Source organism: Chrysochloris asiatica, unplaced genomic scaffold (genome assembly GCF_000296735.1).
Source record: "Chrysochloris asiatica unplaced genomic scaffold, ChrAsi1.0 scaffold00074, whole genome shotgun sequence".
Classification (NCBI taxonomy): domain Eukaryota; kingdom Metazoa; phylum Chordata; class Mammalia; order Afrosoricida; family Chrysochloridae; genus Chrysochloris; species Chrysochloris asiatica.
In genome coordinates this window covers 5,534,274-5,536,001 of record NW_006408592.1, presented here as the reverse complement: position 1 = coordinate 5,536,001, position 1,728 = coordinate 5,534,274, and positions in this window count along the sequence as shown.

The window sequence follows — 1,728 nt, the reverse complement described above, 5'->3', positions numbered from 1 at the left end:
CCTCCAATTCTGATACTATGTGTTTCTTCTTGTGATACAGTTTCTCAGATTATTTGCTCAGCATACAGATTGAATAAGTATGGCAAAAGTACACATCCCTGATGCACATCTTTCCTGATTTTAAACCATTCAGTATCCCATTGTTCTGTTCTAACAATTGCCCCATGGTCTATGTACAAGTTTCTCATGAGCACAATTATATATTCTGGAATACTCACTCTTCAAAATGTGGTCCATAGTTTGTCATGATCCACACAACTGAAAGCCTTTGTGTAGGCAATAAAGCACAACTGAAACCTCTACCAAGCCCTGTTTTAATTTTTATTTCTTTCCTCTTCAGAGATCCAGTTGTTAAAACAAGCAAGGCATGGCATAGTCAATAAAGCACAAATAAACATCTTGTGGTATTCTCTGCTTCCAGCCCAAACCCATCTGATGTCATGCAATAACAACTCATTGCATGTCATCTTCTGAATCCAGTGTAAAATTCTGGTAGTTCCCTGTCAATATACTGTGGCAACCATTTTTGAATTACCTTCAACCAAATTATACTTGTATGTGAAATTAATGATATTATTAGATGACTTCCACATTCTGTTGGGTCACCTTTCTTTGGGAGAGAACCATATTTGTGTCCATTCCTGGAGCATTACTTTTTGTCAATGCCTTCAGTGAAGATTGGATTTCTTCATTAATTACCACTGGTTCTTGATCATATGCTACTTTTTGAAATAGTTGAATATCTACCATTTCTTTTTGGTACAGTGACTCTGTGTAGTTCTTCTATCTTCTTTTGATGCTTTCTTCACAATTCAGTATTTTCCCATTCTTGTTGTTTGTTGTTGTTAAGTGATGTTGAGTCAGTTCCAGTGCATTATCCCACAGCACCACACCAAGACTCCTTTTTGGTTTTTGCCCATAGCATCCTTCAGTATTTCAAGTTAAGACTTAAATTTTTTCTTCATTTCTTTCAGTTTGAGAAATGCTGAGCGTGTCCTTCCCTTTTTGTTTTCTAGTTCCAATTCTTTGCACATTTCATTATATTTGGCTTTGTTTTCTTGAGCTGCCCTTTGATATTTTCTGTTCAGCACTTTCATTTCCTCATTTATTCCATTTGCTTTAGCATCTCTACATTGGAGAGCAAGTTTCCGGGTCTCTTTTGACATTTATTTTGGTCTTTTCCTTCTTTGTTATCTTCCTAACGACTTTTTGCTTTCTTCTTTTATGATATTCTTCATGTCATCTCAGAACTCTTCTGGTCTTTGACCATCAGCGTCTAATGCACCCAATCTGTTCTTGAGATGAACTGTAAATTCAGGTGGGATATTTTCAAGCTCAAATTTGGGCTCTTGTGGATTTGTTTTACTTTTCTTCAGCTTCAGGCTGAACTCTTAAATGAGCAATTGATGGTCTATTCCACAGTTTGTCCCTGGCCTTGTTTTTGGCTGATGCTATTGAGCTTTTCCATTGTCTTTTTCCACTTACATAGTCAATTTGACTTCTGTGTATTCCATCTGGTAAGATCCATGTGTATGGTCATCTTTTGTGCTGTTTAAAAGAGTTATTTACAATGAATAAGTCACTGTTCTTACAAAATTCTATCATGCAATCTCCAGCATAATTTCTATCATCTAGCCCATCCTTTCCAACTACTGATCCATTGTTTTTGTTTCCAATTTCACATTCCAATCTCCAGTAATTATCAATGCATTTTGATTGCATTTTTTT